Source organism: Limulus polyphemus, unplaced genomic scaffold (genome assembly GCF_000517525.1).
Source record: "Limulus polyphemus unplaced genomic scaffold, Limulus_polyphemus-2.1.2 Scaffold1596, whole genome shotgun sequence".
In the NCBI taxonomy this organism is placed as follows: domain Eukaryota; kingdom Metazoa; phylum Arthropoda; class Merostomata; order Xiphosura; family Limulidae; genus Limulus; species Limulus polyphemus.
In genome coordinates this window covers 31,791-51,991 of record NW_013667206.1, presented here as the reverse complement: position 1 = coordinate 51,991, position 20,201 = coordinate 31,791, and the positions used below count along the sequence as shown (strand labels likewise).

Sequence of the window (20,201 nt, the reverse complement as noted above, 5' to 3'; positions counted from 1 at the left end):
AATTGTAGTGGAATTCTATGGTATTGATATAGTAATTTATGATTTTTTGGTTATTCAACTTTATATATAAAACCGAAAAATAATTATTTCATTTCATGTCATCCACGTGTGAAATTTTTAAAGGCTTAGCAATGTATGTCAACCGAGTATAATGGTCGTAAGAGTAGAGATAATGGTTTGTTTTACTTCTTTATTTATTGTTCTGTGTTTTAAGAAAAGTAAGTTTAAGAACTTATTTTTAAATAGTAATAATCTATATACATATATAATGTATAATAATGGAAATGTGACTGTATTACAAACTACTAGTCTACTAAAACACAGCCAAGACAGGTCAGTTTTATAATATTTGATACTGTAATATAGAGCATGTATGCTGCATCATTGTAACTTCTGTATTGTTAGCCAGGCTAGGCTGAAAGGTCAATATAATAAAAATAATAATTATATATAAATGTATGATGTTATGAGATTTAAGCTATTTAGTCTAAACGTTTATGTTTTCGTGTTTTAATTTGTTGTCATTTTAGAATGAAAAGGGCATAACTTATATTTATTTCCTAATTTTTTACGGTGGTTACAAGATCAATCAAATCTACCGATCCAGTACAGAGATTCATTAATGAAAATAACAGATAAAATATAAAGTTTTTTCTTTTTTTTTTTTTAAGTAAATGTTTGATAAGTATCTGGACATTATAAAGATTTCACATGTGAAATTTTAAACTTTTCTGATGCATAAAAGTATTTTTAACCTTAAAATGAAAATTACTTTGCATGTTGGATAGGCAACATGCAAAAAGAAAAAAGAAAGGCATGAGAAAAACATTGCTTAAGAAACCTTAAGCCTTATTAAAAAAATTTGATATCTTGCGTATGAAAGCATTGTAATGTTTACTGATAATCTGCCAAATTTCGTTAACATATGATTACTAATTTAAAAGTTATAGCATGAAAACTATAACAAGCACAAAATGGTTGCAAGGTCGGTCCCAGGGACTGAGCCCGCACTGAAAGAGTTAAGGAAGAATATTGAGTTGTTGGAGAGGATTCAGAGAATAGGAGAAGGGATTATTGTATGAGATAGATTGAAACCTCTTGCATATTTTCACTGAGAGGAGGAGGAATTGGGAGATATGACTGAGCTTTATCAGATTGTTAGAGGTTTGCCATACATAAAATTAGAGGAATTTATCAAAATATTTGCAAGCAGTAAGACTAGGGGATACAAATTTAAAATATGAAAAACTGAAATAAAATGCCTGTTAAGGCAATGTTATTTTTCTAGTAGAGTACTTAGCATATGGAATAGTTTTCCTTCAGATGTAGTAGAAGCTTCAACATTGATGGATTTTCAGAAGAGATTGCATGAAGAGTTCAGTGAAGAGAGTTTTACATAAGAAAATGGGTTTCTTTATGTATTTTGAAATATGATGGTAATAGAAATTGCCTGTTATTGTCATTTGTACATAAAATTGTATGTACTAGATATATAGACAGTTAATGAAGTATCAAAATGATGAAATCTTTATAAAGGTCTGGTAAAATATGTATCGAATTCCTTGCATTTAAAATCCAATTTTTCATAATTCATAAAAGTATAATAAAGACACTTTGTTATTACACATGCTATTAAACTTGGAAAATTTACTATCCCTGTGAATTTTGTAAAAGAAAGCTAATGTATGTTGTAACTAGGGATGCACGTGTAGTAAAATTTGGCCAAATACTGGGTTCCGGGTACCCCCTCACTAAGCTTTGACCAGAGCTAGGTGTCAACCGGGACTGGGTTCTCCCCTTGCCCCCCCCCCCAAATTAGAAACAAAAACAAAATTGACGTTTAACCGAATAATTACCAACAGAACATTCAAGTTTTACTTTAAACTTTCAATGCCTCACCCCAACTTCTCAAACTCTAACCCCTATTCTTCTCAAAACCCCCACCTTCTCAAGCCATGTCTGTTATTAACTCCTATTGTTCTCTGAATTCCCAACTTTCAGAGGGCAGCCAGATTTTGTTGTTCGGAACACATTTTTTTATAACTAAACCAATTATTCACTGTAATTTTCAGTATTGCATTACTTGTCACAAAGATTAGGGCTTGGATGCCTAACTTCGACACTCGGTCGGAGCCGAGTATTACTGGGTACCCCAGTACTGAATATCTGGCCGGGTACCCGTGCATCCCTAGTTGTAACATATATAAAATACTGTTCTAAAGATCGATTTGAAAGCTATCATATTAAGTCCAGAAAAGGAAAATAAAGAAAAAATTTCACTGCCTTTTGTTGATTCTTTTTTTTTTTGCTTTCTTTTTATTTTTGCAATACAATATTTTAGAAAGAATATATATGTACTCTTCTACATATTGAAATTACATATATATATATACTGAACCAAGATGGCGCATGACATGAGTTGAAGTATGTCATTATTTTTCTGTTTATATTGTCTGGATGTGATGTTAGGTTAGAACATATATATATATTATTGTTTTAGGCCATACTGAATGTCATTGCTGATGTATCCACATGGCCCGAGTGGGAGCCAACAGCACAACAGCGCCCCCTGCAAGCAGAGTTGTCAGATGACACCAACCTTCATGGAGATCAATATATGCAATGTGATCAAGTTCTAACATCAAGGAGTGGAAATTCTTTACAGAAACCAGGAATACTCATGCATAGGTAGAGTTGTCATGAACCAAAAATAATGAAACTATTACATTTTGTGATTTAAACTTATGAACTTTTTCAGATTGGAAAGATTTCTGTACGGATTTGGGTTGAGCCCAATGGTTAGTGTGTCATGTCAACCCCCTTCCCCCTCCCCACTTCCAAAAAAAAACTGTATTATGCACTTTGGGGCTGTGGGTGCATTATATAAGTGACAATCAAATCCCACTAATTGGTGTGATGGAAGTAGCCCAAGCAATGGCAATGGATGGTGTTGACTTAAAAATTACGGGTGGCTAGTGTAGATAGCGTCTTTATAACTTTGCATAAAATTCGACAAAGAAATAAAAAGTATGGATTTACCTCTGGAAAACTATGAAAGAGTTGTGTATAAAATGAGTTTTACAACTTGAGTTAAGCTTTATTCAGGATGTGTATTTATCATTTGGACTTATCTTCTGGTAATATTAAAGAAAAAGTGAAATTTGTAACATAACATTTAAGGTAAACAAGGGACATGTAGTCTATCTAAGTAGTGTTTCTCAAATGGGGGTTGTGAGCAGGTTTCCAGGGGGGGGGGGTCACAAACTGTCTGCACTGAGTCAATTTTTTTGAGTCCTCAAGGTGTATGAGAAGTTCATATATCACTCTTGTTATGAACTATGAAAAACTGTTTTTTTTCATCCTTGTAGAGATAATGGGGGGTCGTGACAACCAAAGCCCGGATGCAGGGATTGTCTGTCAAATCTGGCTGAGAAACAGTGATCTAGGCTGCTTTGTCCACTGAACTAGAACTTTCAAATAATCCTCAAAGCAAGCCTTTCTTTAATTTTTTTTTTTTTTTGTCTCTTATGTTGCTTTAAACGATGTCTGTCATAGTATATTTTTGTTGGAGAAACTAAATTATTTTGTACTTAATTAAATTATGTTTGTGACTATATTTATGGAACGGCTTAGTAGATAACTAAAATTTCAAGTGTGAGCTAGCTCTTTTAGGAACAAAAATAGTTTATTTTAATGAAATAATGCTTAAGTGCCATACCTAGTAAAGCTTAGAATTGCTTTGATGGAGAATGGATTTTTGCCAAGTCATAAGAAAAAAGTGATTTATGTATTAACTGGATAATAATGAAGTTTGTCAGTTCGACCAGCCATGGGACTATGAAACTATAGCTCTCGATGTGCTGTGTGTATCTTCACAAAATTTGTCAAGCTTTTTATAAACAATAATAATCTGTTGGACACAAAAAACCTGACTTCTTGATAAAGTATTTCAAAATTTGTCTGTGAAGTTCCAAAGCCTCTGTTGAGTCAGTCTGAGTGAAAGGTGACTTTCATGCTGTGAATACAATAAAATACTTATTTTCACCTTACAGTGTTCATACTTCATTTGTATAACCTCTGAAGCCTTCTAAATGAATTTGAGAAGTTTTTATGGTAAAACTTTATATTTTCTCTCTTATTTTATTTACACTAACACTAACAGTAGAGAAATAAGTTGAAAAATATGAAATAAAATGGATAATAGAATTTTTATTCCTTTGCACTGACTACAGTACTGATCAGAAAATACCAACTTACTGTTCATAACATTTGTAACTGTTAACTTTTTCACCTCTATTTTTTCTAATTTTATGATTTTATTGCTGTGCTTTATAACAATCAAAAGCAATAAATTACAGAGGGAGTTCATTAGGTGCTTCATGTTAGTGTAAACAGAACACAATCTGAGTGTCATATTTAATGTAAGAGACTTCTCAGAAAGATTGTATCTGTTGGGGCAGGAGGCAAGATAATTAAATAGATGAAGAGTTGATTTGGTGGTAAGAGGCATGAAGTTGTTAAACAATAGGGCAAAATCACAGTAGATTTGTGTTATAAGTGGTGTACCTCAGAATTCTGTGCTTGTTCCATTGCTGTACATGCCCCTAAATTCCTGGAATGGCTTAGAACATAACTAGAATTTCAAGTGTGAGTTAGTTTGTTTAAGAACAAGAATAGTTTATCTGTGTCTTTAATGGAATAATGGTTAAGTGCCATACAGAAGCTTAGAATTGCTTTGAAATTTTAGACGTTTTATTTTGCTGAAGTTTTTGTAAGGCAAAACTGGGAATTTTATAATTTTTACATTTTAGTTACTTTGTTATTAAAAAATATATATCGTAATAAATATAAGATATGTATAAAAAAACAAAGATTTACAGTGCTCACTGCATACTCAAGCTATTTGCATTTGAATAAAAATATTTTGTTTTCCCCTAAGTCTTGGTGTGTAAAACATTTCTTGTAGCTTTCAAGTATGCCTTTTAGAACATAAAAAATATATATCATTCACAAAAGTAGAATGTACCAAAGCTACTGTAAGTTTTCTGGCTTTCTACTTAAGTTATATACAGGTTAAAAAAATGTTGTTACTGTTCAAAAAATCTGATCAACACAAGCCAAGAAATTTTTGTTGACTAGTGGCTTATGACTGAAGAACTGAATGCAGAATTTTACGATTTACATAGAGGTTATAAACATCTCCATAAGCCATGTAAAGTTAATTAACAATCTCAAAAGTCAGAGAGGAAGGGAGGGGCTTCTCTGGTGCATTTGACAAATTTATTGATATCTAAGCAAATCAAGAAAGCAGGAGGTTCAAATTTTAGATTCTTGCTCGTAATTATGTGTAGTTTATGTTTCTAGTGGGATGAAATCTTGATCAGCCTGTTTTAAAGTTAGAAAATTCTGACATTCAGAAACATGTCACACAGAGAAATGAAGATTGAGATATTTTTAATATTTCTTTTTAAGTTAGGAAGTTAAAACTAGATAATATGAAAATTTGAATTATAAACTGTTTTGGTAAGTTTATTGACAATAAAGTAGTTTAATTACATTTTGAGTGTAACACTAGAAGTTCTGGACCTACACACTTTGACCTGCTCGTATGGAAAGAATTAATTAGGTAGTTATCTTTGAAAAATCAAGCATTTTTATACTAGATTTTATAATGTTATCAGTACAAATTCAATTTCTTTTCCTTTCTTTGTCAGTACTATTCTTATATTTATATGCTTAAAACCTTATTTATATAACATACTTAACATTTAAGAACAACAATGGACCTATAGGTCCATTTAGGCTGTTCCATCCACTGAATTAAACTATAAACAACAAAAAACAGCTCAAAGCCAGCCCTTATCATTCAAATATTTATCTAGCCTTCCCTTTAATTCCGATACAGTACCTTACATCCACTCACATGATAGCTTCTTTCATTCCTTGCTAGTTTCTATGTGCAAACTTTTTTTGCATGCGACAAGCCTTAAAACTCCTACTTACTCCACAATTAATGTGGTTCAGTGAATCTTCACATGTAAATTATCATGTGATAACTCTTCATCAATAGGAGTGCAACACACCCTCCTGGTGCATGTGACTCTCTGTATTTGATTCTACCTAACCATAACTTCTTGTTAGGCAGTTGTCTAGTGCAGACATTTTGAATTTGTGCTGATTTAACGTTATGATTTCTTTTCTTTTGTGAAGTAGTACTTTAATATTTCTACATTTTTTTTTCTTCTACAGTTTATTCACTGTAGTTTACTGCCAAGTGAACTTACCTTTGTTCTGCCTTTTTTCCCTCTACTTTTTCTCGGTTTTTAACTTGTTCACAGTTGATTATTCATCACTTCTGCTCCCATTATTACTACTTTGAGTGTTGTGACACAAGCTTCAGGAGCAAGGGTCTCGGCTGAGGATTTTTCAGCCATCATTTGTTGGGAGATTGACGTTTACATGAGTTGGCCCTCTTCTCCAGACAATGTCAAGTCTCTTCCTGTCACTGCAGGACTTGTTCATGCCGAGGAGGATTTTAACAGCCTTTTTCCATCTCCTACCTATATGTTTATCCCAAGCCCAGTTTTCCTGCCTTTGTCTTACCCTTAAATCTCTCCTACAGTTTCTTTCATCCATATACCTCCTTTCTGAGGCTCTCCACTGATTCCTTGAGGGGTTTTCATAGTATACCCATTCCCTCATTACCTCCATGTTTATGTGATTAGCCTCCTTGGCCCTATCCCTTGATGTTGAAATCTGCTTTATAGGGACACTGTCTTGTCTCAGGTTCGTTTACCTTCCACATATCTTCATGACCTGAGGGTGACTTCCTTTCTCCATAGGCTTTGGGTTTTGTTTTGGAGATATTCCTGTAATTTTGGTGTCATATGTAGAATCTCTGAGGCAACACTCATTCCTTTTTTACTTTGGTTGCTGGTTTCTCTCAGTCTGCTAGTATACCTTCCTCTATACCTGTTTCCCATCTGCCCCCCCCCCTCAATCCATTCCTGTTCCTTCCTCAAGGGGTCCTTTTTCTTGTTATTGAGCTTGCCATTGTATTCATTGCCGCTAACAGTTCCGGTGACAATCCAGTAAGTTCTGGCTCAGTAGGGGTTCATTTGTTTGAATTTGTTCACCTGTTTACTCCCAACGTGTGTGTGATCTGGGTTTTCTCAGATGGACTTTTTATTCAATTCCCCTCCCCACCACCATTGTCTCTAGTTCCAGTATCCTTCCCATTACCTTGGGATTCTGCTACTAGCTAGTATCTATCCGAAGCTGTTTGGACTCTTTTACTCACAGTGTCCTGTAGAGCCTGTCAGTCTTCCTTCACCAGGTTTTTACTCCAGGCTTTTTATCATCCCCAAGTAGACCAGGGACTGACATCTTGTGATTGATTTGCCCCACCTCAATCAATTTCTGGATGTTCTCCACTTTACCATAGAATCTTTTCTCATCCTTCGGTGGGCTTTTTCTCCAGGTCTGTGGATGAAAAGGTGGAGGTCTTGGATGCTTACCTCCATATTCCCATTTCCCATCAATCCCGATGGTATCTTTGGTTTGTCCACAATGTATTTTGAGTAGTCAAAGCCTTTGCTCAGCTTAAGCATGGTCGAATGCTGCACTTCCACCACTACAGTGACTTTTGTTAGCTCTTTGGGAACTGGAACTTTTCAACACACTCATCTGCACATGACAGAAGTAGCTCGTGTGGGTTGGATTCTCAAGAGAGAGAAGTCTTTCCTAATTCCTACCCAATGTCTTGTCCACTTGGGTTTGTTTTTAACACTTACCTCAGTCAGGCACCTTCTTGATTTTGACTATGTTCGATGGAGGTTTCAGTTCTACATACTCTTTCCTTTCCCTTTCTTTATGCATGAGAGGTTCAGTCATGTTTGGAGATTTAGGTTGTGCTCATATTGAACAAGGACAACACTATGATGGGGGTACCAAATATTCCTTCTTGTTCGGATTTTCATCTGTTCACTGATGCTTCTCTCTAAGGTTGGGGGGGTCATGGGTTGATTAGCAGGAGGCTTCTGGACAATGGTCTCAGATCAAACAATCCTACCATATTGACATCAGTGACAGTCTGCTTTTCAAAATAGGGCTTTTGCGGCCACCCATTGCACTTTTTCTGGTGTCGGCACTTTTCCTCTCCCTTCTCTTCTAGTGGAGAATAGGAGTCCTTGCCACTTTCCAGTTCCCAGCCATTGGGATGGTGGACCCCAGAGGTAACCTCCTGAATGTGCTTAATTTCATTCAGTAGAAAGTAGGACAGTGGTGTTCTGCCAGTGTAGATGGCATAGATCCTCCACATACATCAAAGTCATATAATACAAGGGATATAGTAGATCAGCCACATTGCAGTTCATCCCTTATCCTACCATTGACAGGATGTCGGTTTCCAGTGAATGGTTTTGGATTTGAGTAGGGCCATTCAACATAAATACTCACACATGTTGGTTGTGATTTCTCATCCTACCTTGGTCATGGGATTTTGCCTCATGCTCTCCACCTCTGTGCAGTGGGTCCCAGAGGTTGATGTTAGGTGGATCTGGTTGAATTTTTCACAGATCTTTGGTTCCTTGGGCATTTGGCTGCTCATCCATGTGCTCCAGCTTCTGTGTGATCCTATCTGGAGGATGATGTTGCAAGGAGTGAATGTAGTCCCTCTGGTGCTTCACCTTGGAGAAGTTCACACCCTGAAGCTGATGTTGTACAGAGTGGTACCAGTCAAATTGGTTTTGGATTTGAAGCAAACTGGCCCATTGCTTTCTTTTGTCATTGAGATGGTTGGTGTTGGTTGCCTCGCATGCACCCTGTTCTCCCACCATTGGTCAGAAGATATATCATTTACACCATCAATTTACTTAACAATCTTAAACACCTCAGTCAGATTCCCTGTAACTTCTTTTTTCAAGAGAAAATAGTTTCACAAATCTTTTTTTTAACCTTTGCATCCCAGATATCAGTTTAGTAGCTCTCCTCTTAACTTGTTCAACAATACAATGTCCCTGGTAATGTAAATACCCACATCCCCACTGGTGAGTCATGGGTAAGTCTGGATTATAATGATAAATATCGGGTTTTGATAAGTATGATGTGAAGCTTTGTGCTTGACATCAAACAAAGCAAACAAATCATAAGGTAAGGAAGCCAAGACAAAACAATATTCCATAAGTTTCTAACCAGTGACTTATGCAACGAAATTGTAACCTCTTTAGTATCATATTTATTATTTCTGTAAATAAAACTTAAAATTCTGTTTGATTTGCCATTAGCAACAGCACACTACTTGAATGTTCTAAGAGACTGATCAACTAGAACACCTTATGATAACAAACATACATCACCTTGAATTTATTATAATTAAAAGTCATTTGCCATTTATTTATTTAAATTCTTCTAAACTAATGATGCACCAAGCTGCTCATAGGTATATGACATTGATGGTTACAGGATCATTAATAACATACGAGTCACATAAAAAGTTTACTAAAAGAACTAGCATTATTTCAGTTAATCTAAATTAATTACTAATGGCAACCAGTATAAATTGATGATTTCACTAAGTTCTTCTGGTCAGTTCTTTACACTGAATTTTGTAATAAATAAAAACAGAAAATTAGCCAATTTGTTGAAGTATGTGGAATTCACTAGTAGTGAATGGTATAAAATTGAGTCTGTAATTTAAAAGGTAAACATACATTAAAGAGGCTAGACATATTTATACATGCAGGTGTACCAATGAACATGTGAAAGTTCATTCAGTTGTTTGTTTCAGAAATGTTAGAATTTTAATGTTGATAACCTTACTGCATGCATAAACATGTAACAGTTAAACATTTAATATAAAATAACAATTATAAACTTTTTACTTTAACCGAAAGTTTATTACTTTTATAAAACACTTGGGTAGCTGTCAATAATGTTATGTGGAATTTTATTTTATGTAAAATATTAAATTGCATTTTTTCACATGATATTTCATTTTATAAATGTTTTACAAGTAAGTTTTATGATAATGGTTTTTGTTTTTCCTTCCTTTCCTTAGGTTTGGAAACCTTGAGAAAAATGGAGTAGGCTGGATCTTGTTGTGGCATGTGATGCAACTTGACTGGTGTTTTTTTCTTGCCCAGCCTGTAGAAACTAATTCAACTGGTAAGTTGTAAACCAGGTTTTTAAAGAAAAATGCAAATTCTTTTTTTTTGTAAAATTTAAATCATGAATTGTAAATAATTTACAAAAGGCAACATTTATTCAGTAACAGACAACTTGAAGATTATTTTTTTATAATTATAGTTTAATGAAACTGGAATGGCCAAGAATGTACATAGTGTAACAGAATATCTTTTTTCCCACTTGTATTGCCCTATGAGTGTGCCAAAATTTCAATCACCACTAATCTTGATACTCCCACCTGCCTTCATGTTTTCATGTGAGGCAGCTACATAAGAGCATGCAAATAGGCATGCAATAACCCTTCACCAATAGGAATGCAACAAAACTCCTAGAACACCTGACTCCCTCTATGCAGCTTAGCCCAACTTCACTTCTTGATTGGTTCTTATGGTGCTAAGACATGTTTTTCACTCATGCTTTACTTTACAGAATTTTCAATCAGCTCATTCCTGTTGTTTTTTTATGAGAACTTAGTTTTTTTTCTTTACTTTTCCTACACTTCAGCTCTGCAATTTCAGTTTGTACATGTTAGCATCATGTGTCTTTAATTTTAATATGTGATTCTTTGGAGATTTCTACTTCCACTTATAGTTACAATGAATTCTGAGTTTCATGTTACAGTTACTACCAGTGCTGTATCTACTACAGTTAACCTTGGCAGAAGATGTTATGGCCTTGGATCATCAGAAGTTAGCTACTTTCATGTGAGGCTTCTGATTTGCCTGAGGATTATCTTATCATGCCTTGTTCAGGATTACATGATGAACAATAGGACAATGATTTTGACAGCCTGTTCCTCTCCCCCTTCCTATGCCACACAGTCATGTTTAGCTCCAGTGGAAGTGCCTAGGCTTCCTTCTCCTTACCTGGGGTTAATAAACCAGGTATGTTTTGTCTTTGTCCCCCATTTCCTTTGATTCTTCCCCTTCCCTGTTAAGTGAGGCAACTTTGGGCCAATATTTTGTTCTCCCGATACATACACATGCTCACTGGTTATTGGGGTTCACGCCAATAGGTTTGCAGACCAATTACATTCAGGAGTCATTATGCCTTGACCCCCATGAAATATGGAAGCCCATGCTGTGGCTTACCTTAGGTCTGCATTTCCTTTTTTGGACTCTCTTCTTCCTATGTGGGGGTTCAGATCTCAATACTTTGGTCACGTTTTCCCCATCTCAATTTTCCCATATCTTTCTCACTTTAACCTCCCTCCTTCATTCCCTTTCCTCGATTCACCTACTGTCTGAGACTCTTCATCATTTCCCTTAAGGAGTTTTAGTAGAGACTCGTGCCCTGATTTTTCCATGTTTACATGATTGTTCTCTTCCACCTTTTCCCTCCAAATATGGCTCCTCTGTTGTTTGGATTTCTTGGGTTGGGATGCCTTTTTATCCCATATATGTTTAACCCCAACCACATTACGGGACTTGCATGTCACTCCCTATTTGAGGCAAGATGTCTTTGGGGGTTTTTCTGAGAGCAGAGTCCCCCTCATCCCATATCTTTCCCCCTCCTTGGGATCCCATTTCTAGCCAGCATCTTTTCAAGGAGTTTCTAGATCTTCTTCACAAGGGAGCTGTGGAACAGGTGGATCCTTCTCAGCCAAGTTTCTAGTCCATTTTGTTCATAATCCCCAAGAAGACTGGAGACTGGTGCCCCATCATAATCTCTCTTCCTTGAACTGTTTGCCTAACCTTCCTCGATTCACTATGGAGTTGTACCTATCTCTTTGATGGGCTTTCACTCCTGGTCTTTGGTTGACAATGGTAGATGTCTTGAGTCATCTGAGGAAGACAGATATTCCCAGTTGATGTCTTCTCTTTGCTGAACATGTTTTGAACCATTTTTCTGTTCCTGTTGTTACGGATAGTTCGAAATTAGGGGACTTTGTGGGCTCTGCCATGGTTTGTTATGGTTCAGTGGTTTCTCACAGGATCCTTTCTACAGTTACTTAGTTCTATGCCATTTTTTTGCCTTGAATCACATAGAAGTTAAGCAGTACACTAACTGTACTATTTACAGAGACTCTCTTAGCTCTCTAATGGCCTTGGAATTGCTTCTTATGAGTTCTCACCCTGTTCTCATTGATATTCAGAAATGACTAGCCCACTTTTCTCTATCCTTTTTTTATCCAGTTGTATGGATACCTGTCCATGTCGATATTTGCCAGAACAAGCTTGCTGACACTGCAGCTAAGTCTGTCTGCTCTGGCATGGTCACAGCCATGTCTTTCCTGTATATGGACTATGGTCCTGTGATCAGGGCATGGCTTTGTGCCAGTTGGCAGTCGATTTGGGGTTAGCAAATTCATAACAAGCTTTTTCAAATCAAACCTGCTGTTCAGTTTCCATAAGGTTTGGAGGGAAGAAGTTGGCTTGTGTAGGCTTCGCATTGGCCACAGTTTTTAACTCATCATTTTATTTTATGTGGGACTCACCTGCCAATGTATCACCTTTATGACACTCAAGTCACAATTGCCAACGTCTTGCTTTGTGCTGTCATTATGACTGCAAATGGTGGCACCATTTCACGCTTTCTCTCCGAGTTTACCCCTGACATTGGACAGTCATTGGCAATGGTGACACTGTCTAACTTGACTGTTTTAGCTTTTCGTGGGCCATTGGCCTTTTCATATCTATTTAAGTGTTTTCTCCCTGATTTTGGGTTGTTGTTTTTTTTAGCTTTTAACTTGATTTCTTTTTACTTTTTATAGTTTTATTTTTTGTATTTGTTTTTATACCGGTTGTTTGGCACAGGTAGCCTAGTTGCTTTGCACCCAAAAATGCTAAGCAACCAAACAAATAACCCTCTGGCTGTGCACTTTTCTTCCTTCCATTGCCCATTTGCCCTCATATGTGAGTGGCCCAGTTACCCTCCTCCTACTACAGTCTGGATGATTCATTCTTAATGTTGCTTGGTTCTGGACTGGAGTTAAACTGACACATTGCTGTCCACCCTCCTACCACTGTTTGGATATCAGTTCCTGGGGTGATACTGGTGTTGGTTGTGTTGGACATGCACACACAATGATGATGATGTGGGTCCTTAGAATCAAAGATCTTCTTTTCCAGTTCCTGTGTCCAAGGTGAACAGTAGAGGACCCTCTTCCTATCATGGGATGTATATTCCTTTAACAGTCCTTTTGGTGTTGGTTGAAGTTGAACTCCCCCTTATGGTCCACCGCACCCTAACCACTCTACATCAGGGGTCCCTCCTATGATTCTGCCATTATTGTGTCACACTCCTATTGGTGGAGGGTTGTTGCATGCTCATTTGCATGATATCGGGCAGCTGCCTCACATGAAAACATGAGGGTAGGTGGGAATTTTATGGCTAGTGGCGAGAAAACATTTTGTGCATATATATATATATCGGGGCAGTACAAGCTATTCTGTGAGCGCGGATAAGAATCTATCAAAATGCATTTTCAGTGTAGGAAAGTTCTAGGAAATGTCAGATTTGTGTAAAATTGATGATTAAAAGCTGATTTGTTGTGAATTATTAAAATACCTTCCATAACATTTTGTCACTTCATCAGTTGAGTCAGTTATTTCAAAATTTCTAGAGTTAACTCATTTGTGATTGTTCTTCACTGTATGTTTGGAAACACTCAGATTGAAGTTAAATACCATAATGAAGTATTTGTTCATTTTTTATTGCTGTATTCTTGTATCTGTGTTGGGAAATAGACCAAGTGTATCTGGAGGTTACTTCAGAGCTTCAAAACAGAAATAACTTCCTTACATTTATGTTTGTATTAAGCCAACAGTGAGGATACAGTTTGTCTTGAAATATAGAACAAGCTATGTGGTAGAAGGCTATTCAAGCCTTTAAGAGTTATCCCTTTACTCTGAATGATATGTACACCTTTTACTAACTGGCAAAGAATGATTACAGTTTTACTTGGAATAAGGCATATTTCACTTTTAAACACTACATTCTACCTAGTTCCATAGGAATTTTTAAGAATTAGAAGATTGTTTAATGTATTCCAACCACACTATATTTGTCATATTCATTGCCAGTGATGTTTTGCTCAATCCAGACCTCTTCAGGCTGGCTGGGATACAACTGCCAACCTGAAGAGCTCTGAATTGAGTTAAACATGTCATTGGTAATGGCTATGACAAATACAGTATGGTTGGAATACTGTTATTATACACTATTCTAATTCTTGAAAATCCCTAAGGGACTGGATTAAGAATGTAGTGTTCCTAATGCCTTTACTCTGAATAATCATCCAACATTATCAACCTAAGAAAAATGTAACCTTTCTGATGAGCATACTTACAGAACAAACGTTTTAGCAAATGCAATTGTTACACAGACTTATCATCAATAAATAAATAGTTTTTCATGAAAACAAGACTAGACCATAATTGCTAGTACTCATAAAAAAAAAAAAAATCCCAAATTTCAACCTTACTATTCCAAAACTCTTACAGACCAATGGTCAGTTGTTATCTATCTTTAAAAATTTGTAGTTTGTAATTATAGTTGCCTGGTTTTTGTGTACATTCTAGTGAAAATATGTCTTAGATATTAAGCCTTTCTTGATGTATAGAAATAATACTAAGATATTACCTGTGCTTTTTCCAATAGATTGAATTACTCCTCTTATAACACAGAACATGGTATTCCAAAATTCAAGAGAAAATTATAATTCTAAACCTATTTTAAGAATTTTTAATTATAAAGTATTTTGGATTTGGTAGTTTGTAGTTTCATAGCACTTACATGATGTAATCCACAAAGAAAATGAAAAAATGTTCCAACTTTTATTTCTGTGCAATTCTGAAGAATCCTGCCTGTAAACAACTCACTAATTTTTTAGAATTGCTACTACTCATCACAAATCGTAGGTTTATATTTACTGAGATAGTGTCATCCCTGAAGAATAAAATTATTCATCTTTTGTTTCTCATGATTTTCTTTTCTTTTAGTTTGTGTGTCATGACAGGTCTTTTTTTTCAGTGTTTTTTTGATGTCACAGTATGTGGTCTGGACAATTACTAATGAAGCACTGCTTTCTTAATAGCAATGGGCAACATTTAAAAATGATTTGAAAGAGCAGATTATTAACTGTTTACATCACTGTATAGTAAATAAAGTGGTGTAAGCAGTAATTTATGGTGTCATGGGAAAGTGATGAATGCTTTGATCTCCTGTATGGATGAACTTGGGAATATACCACAGATGTGAGAATTTTTTTAATAGTTTCTTTAGAGATTCTTTTTATTTCTAAAAATGTTTCTATGATAAACTTAATCATTTTGAAAGGTACAGAAATTTTCTGCTACTATAACACACCAAGTAATCTTAGTAAAGTTTACCAAGTATGGTAGGTGATGGTAAAATATTCTGAAAACTCAAATACTTGGTTTATTCAACATTGTTGTTAAGTTTATCATATTCAAATAATGTACGTATATAGGAATGTATGATTTTTTTGAAAAAAATTAATATTTATTAGATATATGATACTAAATGTATAGTGATTTGAAATGTTTGATGAATAAATGATATTATTTTGGATCTAACATTTTTTAAATATTTGATGAATAAATGACATTATTTTGGATCTAACATTTTTTTCAATATTTAATGAATAAATTATATTATTTTGGATCTAAAATTTTTTTCAATATTTAATGAATAAATGATATTATTTTGGATCTAACATTTCTTTAAATATTTGATGAATAAATGATATTATTTTGGATCTAACATTTCTTTAAATAAGAGATCACAATAGATGATTCTTCAGGTTACAAAATGGTTCTGTTTAATATAAGAAAAAAAAATCATTAAAATTGTTTGACTTATTTTCATATTGCATGCAAAAAGGATGATCATTTCATTATTTTATTTTGGAATGATAAATGATAAATTTCTGTTTGTTGGTAACTTGCTGTAAATTTTGTTGTATTGACTATTGCTAAGCAAAGGTTTATCTTTGGGGATTTGGAACTTTCCATTTTATTATATACAAACAGAAGACTAACTAACTTTTTTGCTCATCTGAGAGACAATGTCTTAAAGAATGATGTAATTATTTTCCTTCAGATGTGGGTAATTTATTTTTAAAATGCAGAAAACAGAAATTCTAATTTAAATTAATATATAGGGTAATTTCTATTTACTAATTGACTCCCCCTGTGAATCACTAGTAAATGCTAAAATTTGAAGCTCAATCTCTTAGATAAGAACAGCACAATTAGCCCATTGTGAAGCTTTGTGCTTAATAAGGAAGGAAAAAATGCTGATTGTTGCCACTATAACTTGGCTTTAGTTTATTAAGTTTAAGGTTTAGCATGTAATGAACATGTTTGATTTAATAATATATTCTTTTCCTTTGTTAATGTTTTTATATATACTTATGTAAAGACACAAATATTATTTTCTCAATCATTGTTGTTTCATTAATAAAAAAGTGAAACAATTTTTTTAAAAATAGCTACCAGTGTCTTACAGAAAGTTATCATATTTGGTGACTACACATCAAGGCGAAGTACAATCCCTTAAGGGATACTCTTAGTGTCGAAACATAGACACCTCCAACCTTGAGGTCTGTCATAAATACACTTGCCAGGATGAAACTTTACTTTGAGTGCTGTCAGACATTCACAAAAAAGTCTGACTAACCTGTGCACGTTAGTAACTTTTAAGTATTCAGTTCATGTAAATGATTAAAATTTAGAAAATAATCTTTATGAAGGTGGTGAAAAGAAACTCCTAGGTCTTGAAAACATTTTGCTGCTTTACACTGCTAAGATCCAATGAGTAAACTCAGAATAGCCATTTTTTGGCTAAAGTTACCTATTTCATACACAGTAAAATAAGAAATTTTTAGAGGAGAGATGGCTTACTTTATTTTTAGCTTGCCTAACATTTTTTGGACGTTTGAGGCAATTTAAAAACTAACTTTTGAATTATTACGTGTCTGTGTGTGTGTGTGTGTGTGTATATATACACACACACACATATACATAATTATCATATTCTCACTGCAAGAAATATTTGGAAAAATCATTAAGTCTTGTATATCATAACACCAGTTAAAAAAAAAAGAGCTCTCATAGTTTTTACTTTGGTAAAGTTAAAACTCCTCAGTAGTTTGGTGAATTAAACTAAAACTTTTTTGTTTTGTTTTAGCAGGTACTCCAAATCAATGTCAGTTGACTGCTATTAACACCATAAGTCCATATGTGAAGACCAGTGAAAATCCTTCTGTGATGGTAACCTGGAGACTTCAGAATCTCAAAGAAGCTTTAACCTTCACAAATGTCAAACTTAAGCCCTTCCAGTCATTAAAGTCTTCCTTATCAGATTCATCAGTTCCTCCTCCACATGTGCCCATGATTCGGTCAGCACTTATTGATATTACTCATGAACCTAATGAACTTCTCAAACCTCAAGAAGTAAAATCCAAATCAAATTCATCTCAGGAGCCTCTGTTGGCTGTTGTACCATTTGCCATGTCCAAACCTATAACTTTAAAGAATGTAAAAGGTTTTGTTTTGGTTACTCGAGTTCAAGAAAATAATAGTAAAATTTCATCCAATGGATCCTCATTCAAGTCTGGTGACAAAGTCAGGATACGCAGGAGAGCTCGAAACCAAAGTGGATGTCTTCCCGCTTTTCCAAACTCGCAAACCAGAGAGGTAGGAATACAAAGTATGTAAAATAATTAACGTGCCTTAGGATCTTCTCAGGCAGTCTTACATTTACAGATGGAATTAAAAAATTGTGTCTAGATTAGGTATGCTTCTGCACATACTGCAAAATTAGGTGCTTTTCTGCCACATTTTAGAGATTTTGACATTACACCATCATATTTTGTATTCACTTGCATTCTCTGTAGGTCAGGACAGTTTGCACTTCAGAAACTTTTTAATTTGTAGTACACACGAATCTGATTAACTAGTATTTATCAAGAGTATTCACACACACATTTGTTATCATTATGTTTATGAACATTAGCTTGCATACTAATGTTAAAAGTACACGTTTTGTCAGATAAAAACCATTAGTAAACAATCATTTTGATATTATTTTAATAGTATTATAAGGTTATTTGTTTATTCTGTTATACTAATTTAAATGTTGAATTTGAATAAAATATGACAAACACAACTGATAAGATGTAACATTGAAGTGTGCTGTTTTTACTTTGCACTGGCATATGTTAGAACTTATATTTGAAAAATGGAGCATTTTTCTATGTAAGATTTTGTGATCATTATGAAAGCCACTGGAGAAAGCATTTAATAAAAATTTAAAATAAACACCAACACAGCATTTTATGTAGTTTCAATATTGTATATATATTATGTGAAAGCACTTTATAGAGGGAAATCAATCTTTATTACAATCTTTGAAATATATTGATGTAAGTCATTGATAATGCTTGCCCTGCAAATTAAATAAAGGGTTGTTGCCATTAATGAAACTCTTTTGGAGAGGCCAATATAAAGGGGTTACTTACATTACAAAGATGAATAAAAGAGTTTAACCCGATGACTACCGGCTACTAACTTTCTTAGTTGGCAATGAAAGTCTTGCTATATTTCATTCCAACAATAAAACTAGTGGACGAATATATTCGAAAATTCATAAGTACTTTGACAAATGTAGGTAGTTTAAGAAACATAAAGCCTATTACTTTTAATAAATTTAGTTTTTTTGCATTATGATCTTTAATATCTTGGAAAAATACATTAGGAAATCGTATTTATAAGAAATGATTACAATATTTATATTTGCTACAGATTTGAACTTATTACTTTTAATGTTTTAGTACATTATTTTGAAATCACCGAAAAAATTGTATTGTCCATAAAATGCAAATTTTATCTATTTTTAACTTTTTTAATAATGACGTACTCTCCTTATGGTTTCAAGTAATGTACAAGACCCGAAAATAATATTTGTAAGTAAACCTAAACAATAAATGAGTATTTTTATTTTTAAGTAGGATTTCATGTTTATATATGTACATAAAAACATTTTAATTTGTTTCATAAGTATATTTTTATTTCAAGTTTATGTTTTGTTGCAGCCATACTTTTGTTTATTTTGCCGAATAAACTGTGGGGTTAGCAGTGTGAACTTTGTATGTTTTCCGTAAACTATCTCACCCCTGTTGGGGTTCACTCTTGTTCAGCCCAGCACAGGCGCATTTGAACATTACTGTAGATATGATAATAAGAAAGCTTTTTGGTACTTGAATATCATTTCTTTGAACTTTCAAACAAGTTTACTTCAACATATCTCCATGTATGTTGTTTCACTATAAAGACAAAACTAATTGCCACAACTAGCGAATGTATGTAACAGTTTATAGTACAGGTGGTTTCAATAAACACCGCCTGACCCTGACCCCTTGTTACTTGATACATCCTGTTAGAAGAGATTACCAAATGATACACACACCATAAATTACAAAGAAAATTACTTTACAGCACTTAAAAGATTAGTGTTGGTCATATTCCTCTCATTATAGGCAAGATTTATGCTGAATTCGAAACTTAAACTTTTCAGTGTATTGAGACCCCAACTGTGAGAATGTCATAGCTTTCCTGTATTATTGAGATGAATGTATTTAGCCTGTTTCACAATCAACATATGGGTTTTATTGTTGTCACTTGTACAGTGAGTTTTAAACCATTTGCAAGATATCAGAATAAACTGTTTTAATTCTAAAGCAATAACAGAAGTGTGGGTCTTACTACTAAGTAAAGATTGTAAGAAGGAAAATATAAAATTCTTATGTGGTACTGGTACTAGTAGAATTACATACAAATCACACAAGTTTATCATTCTAAATACTGAATCATATTATTATTATGAACTAGATATAAAATTACGCTAAATTATTGAACTTAAAACTACAAATTTAAATTCAAAAGAATATAAAAAATCACAAACTCTTTCAGTTCAAAGTCCTAAACCTAATTCATCTACAGAACTTGCACTTGCCACTTGATAGCTCTTGATAGTCACGTACATCCCAT

At 34.2% G+C, this 20,201-nt stretch overlaps 1 pseudogene; it reads left to right on the top strand.

The window, feature by feature from the left end:
- The window catches only part of LOC106464240, a 52,913-nt pseudogene that overhangs the window by 4,065 nt on the left and 28,647 nt on the right, over positions 1-20,201 (top strand).